Consider the following 21,640-nt stretch of genomic DNA (forward strand, 5'->3'; position numbering starts at 1 on the left):
GTTGGGTGGAAGAATTCGCTCTGGCTGGTTCTCGGAAAGCCATCATGTGAGAATGGAGGATTCCTGAGGCAATCCTCAAACCAGAGGACCTAGACAGGCTTCATAAACCTTCCGGAAGAATGCGCTGTGGGTAATGTATTTTCATTCTGATGTGATTTTTTCAAAGATCTGGCTCCTGGAATAATAATCACAGATAATGAAAGTTCACCTCATGTCCATAGGCAAACTACTAAATAACAGACTCAAAAGATGCGCCTACATTATTTTTTCGTGGGGGGTTGGGGATTCTGAGCGCCTTACCAGAAACGCTTCTTTGTCAGGCTCTGAAGTCAGAGATGAACGGTGGCCTATAATAAAGTCAGCAAGTAAAATGTTTTCCATCACAGGATTCTCACTCGGAAAGCTGGGAAGCCCCCTAGAGAGCATTCCATGCCCTTCCCAGGCAGGGAGTGGGTGGCCCCAGGTCTCCCAGGGACATGCCCAGCAGCCGTCCCTGGAGGATAAGAGAAGAAATCATGCAAATATTCAGTGACAGGGTTGAGAGGGAAACTCCCCCTTCAAGAAGCAAAGTTGCATATAGATGTCTCAGAGAGTGGGATGTCTTTTTTTGAAGGATGAATGCAAGATCTCCAGATGAAGTGGACATCAGTGTATACAAGCCCAGAGGCCGTTTGGAAGATGGACAATGGAAAAATACAAGTCACTGTGTGTCTGAAGCTTGGGGACCGTGTTGGTGGAGCGGGAAGAGGTAAGTCTGGAAAATGAGGAAGGGCTCCAGAGCCTGTTTGGAGCCTCGTTCAGGCTCCTGTGTCATGAGCAGGAAGGCATTTAGCAGACTTGGAATTTCCTCTCCGTGATGGCCTGAGATGTCGTATTTTATGTGCGTGACAGGGATGAGATTCATTCTAAGTGAGGCACAAATATATCTTTATTCTCAGTAGCCTTGCAGCACTCTCTTGTTGGAAGATAGGATGTGAACCTCAGCTCAGACGGGAAGGGAGAGGGTCTCTTGAGTAGGAGGGAGACTGATTACTCAATAGACACAGTTTGTCAACATTTCAGCGAAAAGAAATGTGAAACTTTTTTTCCCTGTGGTGGGAAAATCATTATGATCATATTAAATTCTTTCACTTGAGCTTTGCTTTCTGCCTTCAAGGACAGCATCAAAAAGGATGCCTGAAAATTCAGAGGGAGAAATCATGGCTAAGAGAGAAGGCAGTTGCCAAGAATCACTCACAGTGAGTGAATGCCAGGGCAGGGATTAGAACTCAGGACTCTCAGAAGCTCTATGAACCCAGATAACTAACGTCAAGAGATGTGGAGTGTGAACATTAGGGCCAATCCCTTCCCCACTGGGGTCTCGGGTTGAGGTTCAATTCTGGGCTGACTGGTGCTTGTGAGATGTGAAGTCCGCCGTATAGGATAACTTTAGAGGATGGAAGAGAACCAGGTCTGATGAGAATGGAGAATTGGGAGAGGTATGGCATAGTTCAGAGTCTCTCTGAGTGGAAAATGTCTGAATGCCAAGCTCGTAAGGGGTTGGGAATCAACAGATCTGAGATCACTGTAGGGACCATGGATGCCAGCGCCTAGGAAAGCAAATTCCTCTAGTTTTCTTTTAGGCATTTTGTCCAGGAATGACATTCACTTTTGTTCAAATGAAGGATGTCCTGAGCTGAATCTCTCTCCCCTGTGTGGGCCATAGTTGGTCTCAGAACTACTCTGTCTGTGATATTTATAGTTTATTTATGTGATGAGAAAGGTGGCTACCTGTGTAAAGCAGATACTCCCGGTGATGTTTTAGAACAATGTTGATTGTTGGGTCATTCTGCTATGGGTCCTCAGATTAATGACCCTTAAGATACAGCCTCAACTCACAGTAAAATCCTGGGGAGACATGAAGGCTGGAAGGAACCCCAAACAACCAGTAGAGCTGTCTGCAGAGACAGCTGCCCCACGAGAAGCAAGCATGCAGGAAACAGGCCTCTCTATTGCCTCTAATATTGCAGGATCATGACGGGAAAGAGCCTGCTTCTGAAGTTCAGGAAAATGAACAAAACCTGAGTTTTCAGGGAAAAGTTACCTTGATGCTCGAAGACAACATTTGCAGCTTTCTTACTTACAAGGCGTGAAACTCACAGGAACTGTGTGGCTTTTGTTTTTGTTGTTTTGTTTTCCCTGTTCCCTAAGGGAGAATGATCAAAACAGAATAGCGCACCTTGGAGTCTTACACTGGCCATTGTAATGGGCAGAGCATTTGAGAGTCGCTGAACACTCCAGCTGCTTCATCCCGGGAATGTTGTGACTGGGGAGCCTCAAAATTCATAAGGATTTCAGAGATGGCTGAGAATCTGGGCCTTTTCACACTGTTTTGTTTTCTAAATGTAACTATTTGCATTATCTTGAAAATCAGTTCAGTGTTGAAATTATTCCCCAAGAAGAATATGATAGGCAAAGCATTTTTACTCCTCTAAAGTGCAATCTGCTCTCCTCTCCCCATTGGTAAAAATACTTTCCTATCTTGCCAGTACCCTGCCAGTCTCCTGCGTTGAGTGCTCTCCTAGGATTCATTTGTTATATCTCTTGTGCTTTTAAATTATTGAGCAGGATTGCCTCCTCCCTACTATCCTTGTCCCAATTATACTAATCACACGTGGTTACTCCGTTCCATTCCCTGCCTTCATACATATCCCTCAGCCTTTCTCTTGGACAAAAGCTCTACTCTCTGGGTGTTCCTTGTCCCCAGTCCAGCAATCCTTTGTACTAATATCTTGGTTTTCTGGTAGTTTGTAGCCTCTCCTTGGCAATGTTGCTGTGAAACTACTCTGCAACAAGCAAATCCTAGTATGTTTCTATTTCCCCAGAGAACAGCATGATACATTCAATAACCTGTGTGAAGTTCTGCGTTTCCCCAAGTCCAGCTAACGATGTTCATTGCCTTCTGCCCTCTTGGAAATCTGAAGGTCACCCTGAATTAGAGATAACTTTCCTTGCGTCATTCAATGAGTTTGAAGAACTCTTGACTCCCAGCTATTGCCACACAGTGGTGCTAAGATCATGGGTATTTGACGAGGTATCTGTTGGGTATTTGACTAGAGCATTTAGACTCAGTGTCCTCTGGTCATGTCAGACCTTGGTATTAAATGACCCACCCTCTGGTCTGGGTTTTTATTACTCATCATTCCCTCCCCTCTTTTGCTGCCAACAACTCGTTGTTTTCTATTAATAACAAATGCCATCTGGGCACTCAAGTGTGCAAACACACACACGCACACACACACGCACACACACACACACACGCACTACCACCATCACCACCACCACCACCTTTGATCCTGTTGTTTTCCTTCTCAAGAATCAAGGAAAGCATCAGACAGACGATCAAGGCTTCTCGGTGACCCTTTCCTGCAGTTAATTGCTTTCCACCCTCTCTGCCATTCAGGTGTTCTACTGAATTCAACCAATATTTTCTGGAACCCATACTGAGTGTGGAGAATACAGATTTGAACAAGATATTGCCCCTGCCTTCTGGTTGCCCGCTGTCTGATAAAGGAGGCAATTGTGTAAATAATTGAGAATGCAACATGATCAACAAGAGAACTGAAATATCATATGACCTCTCTGAAGTCACAAAGCCAATGACTAAGGGAAGATGACTAGAATTCAGGTTTCTTGTGTGCTAGCCAGAGACTTTACCAGAAAAAAGATATGCCTTAGTTTTCATTATGACAAAGCAAACAATGACTTAGTGAAAACATTTAATTACCCATGTTTGTGAGGAGCTTTAAAATGCCTCAAGAAATAGACATGAAAGGAAGAATTGGAGGGTTGGGGGAGGAGGAAGGAAAAAAACTATAAAAAAAATAGAACAATGTATTTTCTAGCATTCTATTTTAAGAGGATGGAAACCAAATAGTGTTTACCAATCCATCTTGCTCCAAGCCTCTAAGGGTGGCTCAAAAGCCCTCTGGGTCGACATGACTTCTGGAAGAGAACTGGGAATAGTGAGCAGGGAGAGGTCAGACATGGGGCATCTCAGAAATAGCAGCTCCTGTTGGAATTTCCAGTCAGGGAAAGTGCTGTCTTTCCATAAGAATCAGAGGAAGCAGGGAACAGGCATTCAGAGTACCCCACTTGGCTCTGGCAGAGAAATATCACACAAATCCTAAAAGGCACAAGGGAATGAGAATTGATTGAAAAAGATCGACTGTGATGAAGTGGAAAAAAAAAAAATTCAAGTCAGAGTCTTAACTCCTCCACCTGCTAATGTGCAACCTCAGTCATGTCCCTTGACTTCCAAGTGCCTCAGTTTTCTTGTGCCTGACAGCAGAATAATGATGCCTTCCCTGTTAACCTCCGGGACGGCAGGGAGGTAAGGATAAGATAGAGGACGTGATGCCTGGGGGATTTTGAAATGCTCCGCACAAGTGAGAAGTTCTTGAAAACCCACCATAGCACGCAACAATTCATGTGTCACAGAAGCTGAACCCAGAGAGCTGGGAAGAGTGTTTTGCGTAAGCACAGCTTTCATTCATTTGCTCGTTCATCTGCCCTGTCGTTCGGTCTGTAAGCTTTCACGGTGGGTGACCCTGTGCCAAGCGCTACGCCAGATAAGGACTTCAAAGACGAAGGAAACATGGCGCCTGCTCTCAAGGGAAAGACCGACCCCCAGATAATCAGATACTGAATGAAAGGCGAGGAAAGTACACTGAAGAGATTCCCTCAGAAGTGTGAGGCAGGGGTGATGGCTCAGATGAAGCAGGATTATACCTGGGTCTTGTAGGGTGTATAGGTTTCAGGTTTAGGATTTGGGGGAGGGGGCAGGGTGGAATTCAGTTTCAGCCGAAGGATGAGCCCAGGCTGTGCTTGAACTAGGAGACAATGAGGCCTCTTCTTTCCACTCTGGGGAACCTGCCTCCTGGGGTTCTGCCAGAACCACCTGGAGGGCTCTCTGCTCTCTCTACCCCAGATTCTGACTCAAGCACTGAAGGGTGTATGGCTTTCCATTCTCCCACTGAAACTGGGAACCTAGGAATTGATTTTCTGTCTTTGATCCAAATGTACCATGCCCCTCAGGGGATCAGGATGGCAGAAATATTGGGGGGAAGAAATATTAAGTCACAGAGCTTAAGTGACTCTCGAGCAAAACTCCTGTGAATGTGTTTCTGCACATGCTCTGAATGGCTGCATTTTTATCGACATACAAAACTAAGTAGCGCCATCAGCCAGAAAGAAAGAGCATGGAAACTCTGTGGCGATATGTCAAAAAGCCAAGCATCAGACTTCATAGCAGGTTCTGAACAGAGGCTTCTCAAGTGACTTAGTTCCCTAACTCCAGCGTTTTTATTCAGGGATAGACCTGCAGTTTCCATGTTGCGTTATTGATGCTCTGAGAAGTCAGGGCGAAGAGTGGTTCAAGTAGTATGTCTGAAACCAAGCTGTGTTCAAAGACAGGGGCTTCAGATCCTACCCCTGACTCCTTCTGTCTCCTTCCCTGCTTCAGACCTGTTCCCAAACCACAACTCTGTGCCCCCTAGACACACTCCCCATTCATATGGCCTTCACAAGTCTTACCTCTTTGGGTCAATTTCTCTTAACCCCTGCCACCACCACCACCCTTCTTGCCAAGAGCTAAACCTTGAAGTCCTCACTATCACATCCTTCTTCTTTCTTGCTATCCAGATCAATGTCCCATCAAACAAGCATTTCCTTTTCCTGTCCCCACCTCAAGCCTTGTGCCCTGAAGATCATAGTGGGACAGCATCCTCCCATCCTCACCCAATCCACCTTCCACACAACTGCCACATGGCCCTTCCTCAAACACAAACATCTCATGCCTCCCTGTTTCTTAAGAAGTGGCTGGTTTCATCTGGTCTAATGTCTGCCCTCATTGGCTGGCATCCAAGTCCCCCCCAGCGTGCACCCTTCTAACCATATCTCTCGCTCTACTCTAGCACATCCAGCAACACTCATCAGAGTCCTCATCTCCTTGTGGCTCTGTGCAACTGATACTGTCCTCACTGAGGATGTCTTCCTCACATTAGAAATACCATATCTTACTCCTCCTTCAAGGCTCAGCTCGAGCTTCATGTCCTTGATGCTTTGCCCTAACTCATGGCGAACTCCCCCATGGCACGAGCTCCTGGTGGTTTGCCAAGTCACTGGAATAATTTCTTAGTTATTTCCTGGGCTTATATGTCAGCTTCTTAACAGGATAATAAATTTCTCAAGGACAGGAGTAATAAATTCTAGGTGTGTCCCACTAGGCCTGGTACATAAAAGACATTTAGCAAATGCTTTTGAATCAAGGAATTTGTATGACAACCAACCTGAAATAGATTCAAACCAAAACAAAATGAAACAAAAGAAAAAAGTGTGCATATTATCCTATGAATTAGGTGATTCTACAATTAAAATAATAGTTAGAAATTATTATTATTTTTTTAATAATAGTCAGAAATTATAACAGATTAAAAAATAACAAGCTTTAAAGCTCATTATTGTGAATGTTGGAATCCAATCCTTGTCTCAGGGTCTGCTCTGGGGACAATCCAAGCTAAGACAACTCCAAAAGTCATAGTAGAGATTTTAGATTCCACCTATGGAACGAGGAAACCAATGAAGTATTTTAATTAGGGAAGTAACATGGTTCTCTCTCTCTCTCTCTCTCGCTCACACACACACACACACACACACTTACATGCATATACAAATTATATAGAGAGAGATACATTCATTTTTAAAAAATTCTTATCACTGAGATGGCCGGGAGGCGGAGGGATGGTAGGAGCAAATGAGAAGAAGAAGGAATCCCAATTAAGAGTTTTTGGCCGAAGTCAGGGCAGGTTCAAGGTGGTCATGACACAAAACACGAAGTTCCTGACCTCCGCTGGCACCAGCGTCTGTAGCTACAGCTGGTCAACTTTGCCTATTGGAAGCGATTTATATTTCCAAGGAGGTGCCCACCCACTTTACTGGAAGCTCTAACTGCAGATTACACCCATGTTTTCCAGGGAGAAAATGCCACCTCCCCACTGACTCATGTTCATTTATTGAATAACTTCTAATCCCGGGCAGAACAGACCTATTTGAGCATTTTTTCCACTATGCTCATCCCAGAATTTATCTTGGGCCTCTCATCGAGCACGCCATGGGAAACATCTTCATTTGTTAGGGAGATAGATTACCTGGCGGTAGAACAGTTTCTCTCTAATCCTGGCTCTGCCTCTAACTGCCCTTGTCTGCGCCTCAGTCTCCCCATCAGAAAAATAGGTATGAAAATCCTCACGGAGCTGCCTCGTAGATGAAAGGAAGTAGCTAGTTGTTCCAGGTGCTCACTGTCGGCATGGCCTTGATTAAAATGTGGCTATCCACACCTTTAACTCTGGAACAAGCTAGTCAGACCTGGTAGGGTCTTGTCGTTAGAAGGTCCGAGGGGGAGCTGGGACCAAGCCTGCTTATCTCTGAATTCCCCACCGCCTCCACTTGGGGTCTAACGTGTGCCCATCCCCCTCCAAGGGAGAAAAGGGCCTGAATAATGGTTGAAGGGGCCTGATGCTGAGGCCGTGGCCCCATTGTGGGGTTCTGGGGAGGGGAGAACAGAGAAGTGAGGTGTCCATGTGGCAGAACCTGGCTCTGCTGGGCAGCTCAGGAAGGAAGCGCAGGTGTCCTCCCAGGGATGGGGGCTGTGAGAGGCTGGGGACATCTCTGAAAGGGGTGCTGAGCCTCTGCTATGAGCCTGACTTGTGCTAAGCTGGACAGTTCTGAGGACAGGACATGGAAAGAAGCATCTCTGGCCACTCAGGGACTTGTCACCAGGCTGGGGGACAGGACTTACATATATGAGAAAACCAATGATCCCTTGGGCGAAGGGGTGTCCAAGGGGGAAGTTCTGGGAGGGAGGTGGGGCTGCCTGGATAAGGGGCTTCTTCATGAAACGCTTGCAGATGTCTCTGCCTCTCCTGCTCTCCCATGTTCCCCGTGTCCTGTGCTCCAGGTTCTGGCTCCCATCTTGGTAGTTGTCATCTGGGTCATATTCTTATCCTTCCTTGCAAGCTGTGAGTGTCCCCCGCCATGACCAGAGCATCTATAAGCCTTTGCTCAGCCCAGGGCGTGCTTACAATAGTTGGACACCCAACGTTCCCTGTGATGTTTACAGTACCCCCCAAGATTGGTAAGACAAATGTTCTTGCAAGCTCCAATTTATGGGTAACATTATGCACAGCGAGGTCAAAAAAGCCCACCCAAGGTCGCACAGCTTCTATGTGGGGGAGTTTGGACTTTAACTACCGATTCTACTTCCAATCAAGGAGTGTTCAAGCTGTTGCTAGTTTCAGCACGAGATCAGATTAGGACCCGAACAAGGGCAGTGGCCACTATGCAGACTTCAGGTGGTGAATGAGGCCGCTGGATGCCCCTTGTCAGGGAAGCTGAGGAGGACAGCTCTTTCTAAGTGGGCGGATGGAACCGTGACCTCAGAGCCTCATGGTGTCTGGTCTATGGGTTGCATTGGCTCAGAGCTACCAGCTTAGTCAAGCTCATGGGAATCCTGAGTGTAAGATGTTCCCCACAACCCGGTGACACTTCCCACTGCAGTGGAGTTTTATCCCCTAAAAGTCTAGGAGGCCCCTCTCCGTAGCCCAAGACACGCCTGCAGGATGCGGGCTGGGCATTTGTGGCACTGTCTGTAGTTGGGGACACTGGGACGCTGTGCTAAGTGACTTGTCTAACAGGGAGCCAACGGCTTCTCAGGGCCCCCACCCTCCACGCCAAAGAATTATCTTTAAAAAAATTAAATAAAAATACACACACACACCCCATCCTCCCAGGAATGCACTTACTGTGTGACAGACGGATTCTATTTCTGTCCGAAGAACACGTGGCGTAGTCAGCAAGAACACGCAGAGAGACAGCAGCCCCAAGAAGGCGGCCAGCTCAGCCTAGCCTGTGTTCAAACTCCGGAGCAGGTTTTGGGGATGGGCTTGGAACCCCCCAGTTGCCAGTCATTTCTGAGGAGCTGACACTTCACAAATGCTATTTCTTTCTGATTCTGGGACATTTGTGTAGCTACAGATATTATTAAGGCCAGCTCCAAGGGTGGGAGTGAAGGGTGACTTCTGTTAAAAACAGATCCACAGAGGGTCAGAACTGAAAGTCACCTTTCAGTTGATGATTTTGCACAGGGGGACCCAGAGAGGAGAGGACAAGGCACCTGCCCAGGGACGCATGGCAAGGGCACCAAGCAGCTGGGGAGCCAAGCCAAGCGCTGGCCGTGTAGCCAGGGCCCTTTCCTCAAGCTATAGCCACCTCTCAGTTTTCTTTGTGAAAGACAAGTGTCTCTGTCCAGGCATCACAACCACTGAAGGCCATGTCCTCCCTTGATCCCTTCCTAGGAGGTTTCTGCTGCAGACAGGAAAACAAAGAACTCTAATCAATAAAATCATCTTGTATTTTCAGAGAATGTGATATCTTCATGCTTGTCTTTTTATCAATTATCTTTGCTGTGGTCTTCCACTTTCTCCTTGTAACTTCCAAAGCACCGTTGTTTCTCTGTTCTTGCTTCCGGAAGCTCCTGCTTATTGATCTATCCAGTGATGAGGATTATGGCTATGGCTCAGTCCCGGGGGTGGGGGGTGGAGTGACCCCAACAATTTTGGGTGTTGCTCCCTCCCACTGAGAACTCCCAGCACAGAGCAAGACTGGGACAAAGGCTGTTTGTCAAAGTCCTCACTCTTTAGGAAGCCCCATCTCAGACATCAGGTGTTCTGGAAAGCTTCATTTGACTGCAAGAGAGGTGATCTATTTTACAAATGAGCATCCAAATTGTGTTTCTGAGCCAGCTTCCTCCTGAGGAACCTGGGGACACACAGCGTTGCCATGAGCATGAGGTGACACGCAGGGGCCCAGAGGTCCACACTGCAGTCCGTCTATGAAATCCTGTTCATATATTCTCTATGTGACCTTCTCAAGGTCACACATCAGCTAGATGAGACAGTAGTGAGGGCCGGCAAACTCCTAGCGCTGGTTTGGTACCATTCCCAGCTTCCATAGCCTTCTTCATTCCGGGCTCCCAAGCCTCCCTCACTCCCTTCCTCCCCCAAATGGCATGTCCAGCTCCCAGGAAGGGCCCCACCTCTGATCTGGGCCCCCAAATCCAAGGTCAGACACTGCATGCCCCCCATCTGTCTTCTTACCATGTTTTCTATGTCTGAGCGCTTAGAAAAATGCTGTCCTCTACTCAAGGGGAATTCTGGTATCATCCAACAGGGGTCTCATGTCAAAGCCAGAGGGTCTTCCTGGAGACCCTGACATTGCCCAACGACGAAGCAATTGCCTCCCTCCTATGCCCCAACAGCCTGGAAGGCAGCCTCAGAGTGGCCAGATTCCAGACTTGCAGTCTAGACGGATCGTCAAGCCTGACCCCCAACTGAAAAATGTGAAGCGCGAGCTGGGGGCAAGGATGAACTCCTGGGGGAGGAGGGACCTTTCACACCAGGCCCTCTGCATGACCTCTGGAACACGGGAGAAATCTGAGCAGTGGTCCAACTGTCTGGGGAGGGGTCAGGCCCCATGGCCTAGTTAATCACGTTCCACAGAGTCTGAATTCAGGGGCTCAGAAGCAGTCCTAGTGAACTCGCCGCAGTGTGACCGCTGACCCTCTGTGGAGAATGGAGCCACTGTTCCGGAACAGGCCTCCGCCTCTCGGCGTCCGTCCTCCAAGTCCCTCGCTGCCAAAACAGTGGTCCACCCTCCCAGCTGGGGTCCTCCCCTGTGAGAGGTCCCAGAGGGGCCCAGGAGGCCCCAGAACCACCCAACCTGGACACATTCTCCCACCCGGTGGAGTCTCTGCTCTTGCAAGTGTCAAAACAGGTTCCTAAGGTCACACATTTGGGGCCCAGAGATGCCCTGGGCACAGAAACAGAGCAAAGCCAGGGCTCAGATGCCGTCATTACAATTCGATGGTACATGGCAGCCAGGAAATCCTGAGTCCCCTGCCTGAGAAACCAACACAGGCACGAGCCTTCGTAGATATTGGTGAGAAGCACACGCATGCACGCACTGCACACGCACACGCACACCGAGGCAACACCCTGAATGTGAGGGACCCCGGGAGGAGGAGCTGCAGAGAAGCAGCAGTGCTTAAAGATCTAGGGCGTGCGAACATGTGCCAGGAGATCTCTCTGGTAAGAGAACAGGGAAGCGTGTTGCAGAGAAAAGCCCATTTCACAACCCCTTCCTGACTGTTCTGTGGTGTGTCACCCAGATTGTCCCAAAGGGCTGAGTCACTCATTCCCCCAGCTGCTGGGAGTGTTGGTAGCAGATGGTTCTCAGTTGAGTTCCTCTCTTTGAATCCCTGAATTGCACTTCCGTAAAGTGAAACACTTTGCCCAAGGTCACACCCTTCCTAGAGGCAGCCAACGACGTCCAATGACTGGTCATTAACAGGGTACAAAGGCCCAGACTCCCTTCTTCTATTTAAAATAACTCAGGGGACATCCCCGCTCCAGAGCTGCCTGGAGCAACAGCTGAGGCCTTTCTTGCAACTACACCGCAGTGACTTCTCCCTCTGCCTAATTCTGCCGCCTTTGTTCCCCGTGGTATCAACACCGAGGAGCCTCCCCAATGAGCTTTCTTTCTTTTTTTAAAAAAGATTTATTTATTTATTTATTTATTTATTTATTTATTTATTTGAAGGGTGGGGGAAGGAGTAGAGGGAGAGAGAATCTTAAGCAGACTCCACGCTGGGCATGGAGCCCGAAGTGGGGCTCGATCCCAGGACTCCAAGATCACAACCTGAACCGAAACCAAGAGTGGGATATTCAACTGACTGGTCCACCGATGCGCCCCTCCCCAATGAGCTTCCTCACACTAATCTCAATTTCCCAGGCTGGTTCCTGGAGAATCCACCCTAGACACCAGGCGAGGCCCCAAGCTCACTGGTGAGGATGTACCCAGAGAAGATGGAGTCCCCCGCCCTGAGTAACTCCTAGTCTCTGGGACAGGCGAGCATGCTCAAGTCAGAAGACCTGGATTCAAGCCTTCCACTCTGGTTTTGCTTTGTACTATCCTGCTCCTGGTGCCTCACATTCTCTATCTTTAGAATAGTTCTAATGACCCATCTCACGTGGGCACGTGAAGATCCCACGAGAGTAAGAACTGGTCCAAGTGCCTCGTGAGCTGTAAGGGGCTGCATGACATGTCGTGCAGCTAGCCCGATGTGTTCTAGGGGTTCACAGGGCAGACCAGGAGCCATTCAATTAGCCCAGAGTCTTCTGGGTAAAGAAAGATCAAGGAATGCATTAGTCAGGGTTCTCCAGAGAAACAGAATCAATAGAACAGATACAGGTATGGGTATTTATTATGAGAGATTAGTTCATGGGATCCTGGAGCCTAAGAAGTCCCACAAGCTGTCATCTGCAAGATGGAGACCCAGAACCCTGTGGTTCCAAGGCCTGAGAACCAGGGAGCCGAGGGTATAAATCACAGTCCAAGGCAGGGGGAGACGGATATCCCAGCTCCAGCTGGCAGACAGGATGCAAAAGGGGTGAATTCTTCCTTCCTCTACCTTTTGTTTTGTTTAGTCCCTTAAAGGATTGGATCATTCCCACCCATAATGGGGAGGGTGATCTACTTTACTGAGTCCACCAATTGAAATGCTAATCTTGTCCAAAAATATCCTCACGTGCACATGCACCCAGAAATAATATTTAATCTGGGCACCCCGTGGCCCAGTCAAGTTGACACATAAAACTAATCATCACAGGGAGTAGGATTTTTAAAGATCCTGAAATGCGAGACCTGAGTCCCCAGCATGGTCACCCCTGAGGGCCTTGGGCAGGGTATGTCTTCCTTCTAGAATGTGCTGTTCTCTTTTCTTCTGTCCAGAAAGAACTATGAAGGTTTCATCTCTTCCTAATGTTCTAACTAATGCAAATAGAAATGATGAGCTTTCTTTCTGTTCCCTTACAACACTCAAATATACTATTTTGACAACGATTGGGATACTGCCAATCTTCCTAACCAAGTCCCTTAATTATAAACACTCAATGTGAAATGAGTTAGACTCTTAAGCCCCTGTGGACATCGTAGGACCTATATTGTGGGGAATGAAAATTGAACCAATTGGCCAGGGATGCGCCATCTTGAACTACACTAGAAGGAGCACACCAGGTCAGTGCCCCTTCTAATTAGGAAAGAGTAGGACCTACAGAAAGGGACATGGACATGTAACGAACAGGAACAGGGCAGAAGGCAGGAAGGGAAAGACAGAACCCTCTACAATGTAATGTGTATGACCTTGGAGATCATTAAGGGGTTTCTCTGTGACCTAGGGGCGCCACCTCAACAACATCCAAGGACAGAGGACTCAGCCACAGCACTGCTCAAAGCACATAAGCGAAGCCAGCATTTCTCCATCTCTGTTTGGCATGATTCTGCCATCAACTGAACCAGTGACCTCACAGACTCAAAGTCTGGCTTGTTCATCTCCTAAGCGAATATTTTTTGAATGAACAAATAAATGAGGTCTCCTCCTCAGTCGCTCCCTTCCTCCAACACAACAACAAACATATAGAAAGTACGTATGCAAGCGTAAATTTACTAACACATATGTATACAGATGTGTCATATGAACTCACAGACTTCCATACATGCCCACAAACCCTAGCCCAGAAAGTCACATGCACAAATAGATGAACTTCGACATAAACGCACACCCTGCGACCCAGGTCCATACTAAGATGTACGTACACATCCACACAGAGATACTTACACTCAAATTCCTTTGTCCTAATCCATGGCTTATCCATGGATTTATGGCCCTATCTGTGAACATAGGACCTGGTGAGTTGTGATGACAATTTGACAATGTAATCATTAGTCACGTGATCGCTTATTCCAGGACACAATGGATAAACAAGGTGGAAAACCAGTGTGACTATCGAAGACCACTGAAGGCCCTAGCAAAGTAGGTGAAAAATGAAGAAACTGGAGCTAAGCTAGCTTCAGCGCTTCAAATAGGACTGGCAAGGCCCTCTGTCACTCAGGTTTTTTTGTTGCTCTACTTTTGATGAAAAATGATAATTTCTTGTTCTTCCATGTATACAAACAATTCCATGTGTGTCCATCTTTAAATTGCTCCAGCACAGCAACACGAACCAAATGCTACCTACGGGAGGTGGAGGGGGCCGGTCTTCTGAGAGACCAGTAGTCTCCTCCAACTCATTCCCACTATAAAAGAAATGATGGCTTGATTCAACACCAGCAATTTTATGTGCCAGGTGTCATGGCCGCCATGATGGAAGGTAGCGAACTCTAAAAGCGTGTCTTCAAACTGACGTCTGTCTTACCTCCTTGTAAATCCCTTTCACATATTAAATGTTATTTAATACTCACAGCTTTACAAAGGAGGAGAATTGCCAAATCAATGATTGCCTCTATGTCATAGAAGACACCGGGGGTGGAGACAGTGGGTAACGGCGCTCAGGTCAAAGGTCCGAAGAAGGGTAGACACATTTTTAATTATCTGTTGCACTGTGAAACCTAAACTCTTCACACAATAGACAGCTTCCTCCGCGTTTTAGAGCATTTACAACAGGGGTGACAGTTAAACGTGACTTAAAAAAAAAAAGTGAACCAGAGAAATTAGTGCTTTAAAATAATTCCAGTTTAGGTCATAGTGATTCATGCCGGGGAGAGAAGATCAGAATCCTGCCGGGCGGGCAAAGGACTTGGAGGCCTCAGACACATGAATCGGTCACGTTGAATTCTGTCATCAGATTCCGGGTATATCAGTGGTGCCTCATTTGCATTAAATGAAAAGGAATCCAAAAATACACACTGTTGCTAAGGTTACATCTTGCTGGATGCAAATGAAGATGTGTTTGTGCAGACCAGTTAAAAATATCTTGGCACTAGCTTATTTTCCCATTGGCATAAAGGGATTTATCAGGAGCCTATGAAACTGAGAGGTTAAGTTTACCTTAGTCAGCATGAGGGGTCTGGAAAGAGCATATTTCTGAATGATATTTCTGGAACTTGCAGGAACTGTTTTCTTCTTTCTTTCTTTCTTTCTTTCTTTCTTCTTTCTTTCTTTCTTTTTTTCTTAATTCGAGTCATAAGTCTGGTTTCAGTAGGGTTTTTTAAAATATAAACTTCACCTAATAGCAGGACCTACTGCAAAAATGTGGACATACTTCTCCAGGTTCTGGAAGAGTTAACCACATTGATATTTTTTTAATCTGAGAGGAAATTGGGAACAAGCCAGCATAGGGGTTGCAGTCTAGTGGGACAGGCAGAGAAGAAAAGATTCATTTCCATCTTCCTGAGTCTTTTATGTACGTCCTTTTGCTTAATTCTCACAATCACCCTGCAAATGAAGTGTTATTATTTCTTTTTAAGTCGGGGAAACTGAGGCTTGGGGACGTTCCTCTATTCGGTAGTAAGTGGAGGGGCCGAGACTTGGATTTAGAATTAACTCTGAATTCATGGTCTTTTTTCTATATTGTTCTGCCTTTATAACTGAAGATAAATTATCAAAGAAAACGAAAATAGGACATATGAGCCCAGAAAAGCAGTTAAAGTTTTGACATTTGAAAAAAAAAAAAAGCATTACTGAACATCAAAGTGGTTTTGACTTTTTAACCTAAATTCATAGTTTTGCCTGAATGTGTCTCAGCTCTCTGTGTGTAGGGACAAATGCTTCTGTTTCCCCTCCGCCCCTGGACATAGCCCACCCCCCAAATCATTGTCTCACTAGTCATCAGCTCCAAAAATGCCAGAGCCAGAAAGGGCCTCAGAAGTCATCCCACATCTCCTTCTTGAAGCATGAAGTTTTGGTAGGGGGAGATTCCTGGAAGGGGGGCCATTCACCCATCTGCTTGAAATCCCGAATATAGATGTTAGCTCACATTTATTGAACACTTACTCAGTATTGAACAGGTGGCTTTCTTCCAAGCACTCTAGGCAGTTTAATTCCCTATAGCAACCTTATGAGCTAGGTGCCATTACCGCCATTTTACAAATGAGGAAAGTGACACATAGAAAGTTTAAGTAACTTGTCCAACTTCACATAGCCTCTGAGTGGTGGAAATGGAATTCAATCCCATGTAATATGACTTAAAATACTGGGTTCTTCACCATTGCCCTTTACTTCTTCAAAGTACCTCCTAGTTCGCAAAACAGCCCGTGCAAGTGTGTTCTTAGAAAGGTATTGTCTACACGGATGATATCTCTTGTTTGCTTTAGAATTCTGTGAGAGCTGGAAAACTGGCCAGACACAGGGGAAGGAAGCCGAAGGAGAGAAAAAAGAAAAGAATGAGAGAGTGAGTGACAGCATAGAAAATCTTGGATTCAAAAAGAATATGGGGCCAATGGTCAATTCTTTCTAGGGCTATGCGATGGGAAAGGGGACCAACCTAGTAATCACGTCAATGTATTGAGCATAGGTTAGAGGTCAGATGTGTGATGTACACTGTTCCTAACCACAATCCTGCAAAGTAAATGTCACTTGAAATATAAAAATAAAAAGTCCTCTGAATCTCATCTTCCCTAAAAACAGCCCTCCTTCCATCCCATTCCTCCCCAAACAGCACTCTTTCTGGCTGCGTCAGTGGCACTATAATCCACCCAGTTGTCCAAAGCCAAAACCTACGCATGCCCCTGAATTTCATTCTTTCCCTTGGTCCCCACATCTAAACTACTAGAAAGTTCGAAGGGTTCCACTCTTGAAATACGTCTTGACTCCCCTCCTCTCTGTTTATCCTACCATCATCCTGGCCCAGACCATGACCACGAGTTACCCAGATAACTCCTAATCCCATCATTGTTCTCCCACTCCCTGCTCTTGTCTTTCAGAGCAAGTGGAATGATTTTTCTAAATGAAAGTCAAATAACATCTCTCCCTTAAAAAAAAAAAATCCAGTCCCTTCCAACTGAATTTCAAATAAAATCTAAACTGATCTTAGGATTTCTCCCTTGCCTTTCTCTGTAACCTAATTTTGTACCACTTTTCGTGTCATGTGCCATTCTTCAGTGACACTGACTTCTGTTTCTTCCTGGAGTACTCCAAAAGTGATTTCAGTTCTTGTTCATTCTGTCAGCAAAGCCTTCCCCCCTTCCCTTCACATAGATGGTTATTTCTTATCTCTTAAGTCTCAAAAGTTGAATGTCCTCTCCTCAGATAAGCCTGTCTGTATCACCTAACCTAAAGGAATGCTTTCTATAACATTCTATCAGATTACCCTATTTTACTACTTTCATAATATTTATCAATATCTAAAACTGTATTTTTATTTGTTTACTCTTCATTATTTCCATGGACTGAATGTTTGTGTCTCCCTCCAAAGTCCCTATGTTGAATTTCTCATCCCCAAGGTGAGGTCATCTGGAGATGGGGCCTTTGGGAAGTGGTTAGGTCTAGATGAGGTCATGAGGGTGGGGATCTCGTGATGGGATTAGTGCCCTTATAAGAGGAAGAGACTCCAGAGCTCTTTCTCTCTCCAGGAGCTTGCACCGAGGACAGGCCAGGGGAGCACACAGAAAGAAAGTAGCCGTCTAGGAGCCAAGCAACAGACCCTCCCCAGACACCAAATCTGTCGGCACCTTGCTTTTGTTCATCTGGTCGTCAGACCTTGAGAGCATGAATTTCTATTGTTTAAGGCACCCAGTCTGTGGTATTTGTTATGGCAGTTATAGCAAAGGAATACAAATAATATTAAAACATAAAATGAAAAACATAATTGCACAAAGCAATGTATATGTCCTGTGAAGCATTGTTTTTATGGGAGGGGACATTTGGAAATAGACTTAATTTTTACTCAAAAGAGAATTATTTAAGTAAATTTAAGTAAACTGTGGGTGATATGTCTATTTCAGGGAATAAAAGTAACATTTAAAAATATATAGAATATCTGTGCTAACATTAAAAAAATCAACGTGTTAAATTTAAAAAGCAAGTTACATAAAATAAAAAAAATAATAAAAAAATAAAAAATAAAAAATAAAAAAATAAAATAAAAAAATAAAAATAAAATAAATAAAAAAATTAAAAAATTAAAAAATTAAAAAATAAATAAAAATAAAATAAAAAAATAAAAAAAAATAAAAAAAAAAAGGGGGCGCCTGGGTGGCACAGCGGTTAAGCGTCTGCCTTCGGCTCAGGGCGTGATCCCGGCGTTCCGGGATCGAGCCCCACATCAGGCTCCTCCGCTATGAGCCTGCTTCTTCCTCTCCCACTCCCCCTGCTTGTGTTCCCTCTCTTGCTGGCTGTCTCTATCTGTCAAATAAATAAATAAAATCTTAAAAAAAAATAAAAAAATAAAAAAAATAAAAAGCAAGTTACAATACATTACATGTAAAATAGCCACATTCACGTGTTTTTTGATACGAACACGTCTGTGTATGATATAAGTATTTGTATGCAAACGCATAGCAGAAGTTCTGGAAGGATACCACAAACAGTTAACTGTGGTTACCTCTGGGAAATAACATAGGTTGTGTATATTTATGAGTGTGTGCTGACCTTTTCCTTCTAACTCTGTATATTTCTATGTTGTGGCAATGTCTACACTGGCTATGCATTCCGGTACTAATAATGCAGAAAAATGATTCCTTAAGTAACTCACTATATCTTAATTAACCCATAATGCTAATTTCCTGTCCCTTCTGGCCCAGCCTGTTCGGCCCAGCCCCACAGTACGCTCTGATGCAACCTCTAATACCCCTTAGCTGTGTGGGAAGCACGGCTCAAGCCTTGTAAGTCTAAGTATGAGTAAAAATGCTGGGACAGCAGAAACATGATGGAAATTTCATTAGTGAACTGCATTACCAGGACCAGGACTGTTAGGTTTGGAAACGTCCACGCTTCTGCCTGGGAACATGGGGTGTGAGGTTCCTGCGGTGGCTTGAACAGTTGTTTCCAGTTTGGACGCCTCTAAAGCCAAGGAAAAAAGATAGTCATGAAAAGTAAATTACTTGAATTTGAAGAAAATTATTTACCAAGTGCCTACTATGTGCTGGATCCTACGCTGGAAAATCTGCACATGCAAGCCCATCCAAGCTCTAACCATGCAAAAACAAAACACAAAACAAAACAGTATTATGGTTCCCATCTTACAAAAGAAGAACCAGAGCTAGGAGAGTTTGCTTAAGTGGAATGATTCTGAGATCCCTTAACGAAGCGCTGTATTCTCTCAGGAGACAGAAGAAAGGAACATATACACTACCCCCGCCATCTTCCCAGATATTAATTAGTACCTTCTATGGTATGCCTTTTGTCTCTTGCCTGGGTGGTGGTGAGGCAGGGCTTGGAAGCAGAGCTGGTTCTTTCTTCCAGGGGAAGTTTCCCGAGGCATCCCTCCCTCTCGCCACTCCCTGGCCTCATTCTCTTGATGCTGATGCAGAAGGAGGCACCCAGAGGCAGTCAAGAGGGAAACCCAGGGCTCTCACCTGCCAGAGATTATCCGCTGGAACAGGTGTCGAAAGCAGCAGTTTGCTTCAGACCAAGAAAGGAGGAATAAGGTATGAGGTCTGGGGTAGTGGGGAGCTATGGGGGAGCAGAAGTAGGGAATGTTGAGGGGGCACCTGGATGGCTCAGTTGGCTGAACGTCCCGCTCTTGATTTTGGCTTGGGTCATGATATCAGGGTTGTAGGATCAAGGCCTGCATCCGGCTCTGTGCTCAGCATGGAGTCTGCTTGAGATTCTCTCTCTCCCTCTCTCTCTGCCCCTGCCTCTTCCCCTGCTCATGCTCTCTCTCTCTGAAGAAGAAGAAGAAGAAGAAGAAGAAGAAGAAGAAGAAGAAGGGGAAGAAGGGGAGGAGGAGGAAAAGGAGGAGGAGGAGGAGGAAGGGGAAGAAGAGGAAGAAAGACGAGGAGGAGGAATGTTGGTACATTAACTATATTCCTTGTTTTCTGTATTCTTGATGCACCTGGAGACTCCCTGACCAAGGAGAAGAGAACCCGTACAGGCCTAGGTAATTCTCTGAGATAGCAAAGGACTTACCTGGGAGTGCATCTTTCCTGTGCATGTCTCACGCATCCAGAGCCCACATTCCCAACCACCTCCTCTGTCTGGCTCCTATACTCCTGGAGGTAATATTCCTCTGCTCTACTCATCCCAAAGCCAACTGGGGACAGCCCCTATGCTCAAGAGCCTGCTGAAATTACTCAGACAAGTCGAGGCTGTATCTGTTTATCCTGCCTTACCTTGCCTTTCCTTCAGAAGCCATGATATAAATCTTGTTCCTTCTGCCTCCTAACTGAGCACGATACTTCTCCTGTTTCCAGGGAACTGTGTGTAAAAACGTCTTCCTGTGTGACAATCACTTCTGCGTCTCTGTGTCTTCCCCTATCTGATTAAAAACAAATCCAGGGTGTGATCCAGCAATGACACTAGTGATACATACGCGAGGAATCAGTGAATTCTACTCTAGAAACCACTATTGCACCGTATGTTCACTGACTAAATTTTAAGTAAAAGTTTAAAAAAATAATAAAAACAAAAATAAAAATAAACAAACAAAAAAACCCAACACTGGGGGATGTTATGAAATAGTTTGTCAGGACAGAAATGAAGTATTAAGGTGCTTAAGATACTGATTAATACAAGCCACCCGGGGCTGTGAGGACTGGCCAGTGATCGCTCTGCCCTGCCAGGAAGCGGTGCCCTTTGTCAGCCAGAGCTCTAGAACCCTCCCTCCCTCCCCTTGATCAAAACTGCCTTTCTGAGATGCATCTCTGTCGGTCACTTATGGCTCTCTGATCTTGCTGGGCTGTTCTAGGAATGTGAAAACTCTTCTGGGAGAGAATATGGAGACCTTCGTGTGAAAACCTGGGTTGTAGGCCATCTAGACGGCTCCCCAAATCCTGATCTGACCCACTAAGGATGGAAGGCATACATCTAACCCTAAGTAGTGCAGGAAGCCCAGGAATATTCTACTGAACAAAGACCTTGGGCCCAGGATATTTTAACAAATGCAGGTGCAAAACGCATTCAGAGGAGGAGCTAAGAGAAGAAAAACTCCTTTTATTTCTTCACTTTAAGGAACTTTCTTGGCACATTTGATTTCAGACATCCAGAACTAAACAAAGTCACCATTAAATTCACTTCAAAGGCCTTTTCTAGGAGCTCTAATGGGACTTAGGGGGGCACTGATGGTCATGAATTTGCTTTTATTCCTTTTAACGCCGTGCATCTGATGTGCTAAATGCACTAAGTACCTAATAAGCTATAAATTGAATTGAGAACAACTTCATTATCTTGTTCAGGGGGTGAGCCATCCAGCCATTAGTTAATTCACCCATTTCAAAATAAACAATAGACATAGTTTACGAATGGGAGAGATGTATGTTTTTTTTAAATAACGTGTATTAATTCCTGCTCCTGACAGACAGGCAAGACGGTAGGCTGATAATGAGCCCCGTCACCCTCCTCTGCTTCTCCCACGGCAAGAAAGAAAAAAGAGAGAATTCAAAGGTTCACAGATGAGTAAGAGTCTAAGTCAAAGTAAACTTCTATGAGTATTGGTATTGTATCAAGAGCCAAGAGTTAATAACTGTAGCAAAAATGAAGAGATGCAGCCATGTAATTGGAAGGGTCTAGAAGGGCATTCACTGCATGAAGCTCAGAGCTGGGGACTGAACC

The 21,640-nt window shown here is 45.5% G+C and overlaps 1 long non-coding RNA gene across 2 annotated transcripts in view; it reads left to right on the top strand.

Annotated features, from left to right (window-relative positions):
• Positions 1-20,451, top strand: part of LOC123001989 (uncharacterized) — a 520,842-nt gene extending 500,391 nt beyond the window's left edge. Inside the window, exons 7-8 of one of the 2 annotated variants that reach the window (XR_006411420.3) lie at positions 614-748; positions 19,334-20,451. This is a non-coding gene — a long non-coding RNA (uncharacterized LOC123001989). Of the gene's footprint in view, positions 1-613; positions 8,582-19,333 lie in introns of those variants that run through there. The other variant, XR_008958225.1, reaches the window with a different exon arrangement.
• The last annotated feature ends 1,189 nt before the right edge of the window (positions 20,452-21,640 follow it).

Source organism: Ursus arctos, unplaced genomic scaffold, assembly GCF_023065955.2.
Source record: "Ursus arctos isolate Adak ecotype North America unplaced genomic scaffold, UrsArc2.0 scaffold_8, whole genome shotgun sequence".
Lineage (NCBI taxonomy): Eukaryota > Metazoa > Chordata > Mammalia > Carnivora > Ursidae > Ursus > Ursus arctos.